The sequence below is a fragment of the Mastomys coucha genome, unplaced genomic scaffold (assembly GCF_008632895.1).
Source record: "Mastomys coucha isolate ucsf_1 unplaced genomic scaffold, UCSF_Mcou_1 pScaffold13, whole genome shotgun sequence".
NCBI lineage: Eukaryota > Metazoa > Chordata > Mammalia > Rodentia > Muridae > Mastomys > Mastomys coucha.
Window position 1 is genome coordinate 23485194 of NW_022196895.1, and position 219 is coordinate 23485412.

Here is a 219-nt window from a genome sequence, read left to right on the forward strand (position 1 = left end):
GGAAGACCAAAAGGTGGACATTTCATTCCTTCTTAAAAGGGGGAACCAAATACCCACGGAAGGATTTGTAGAGATTAACTATGGAGCAGGGACTGAAGGAAGGGTAAGCCAGCCTAAATATAGCTATCTTCTGAGAGGCTCTGACAGTACTTGACTAACACAGATGTAGAGACTCACAGCCATCCATCGAACTGAGTACAGGGTCCCCAGTGAAGGAGT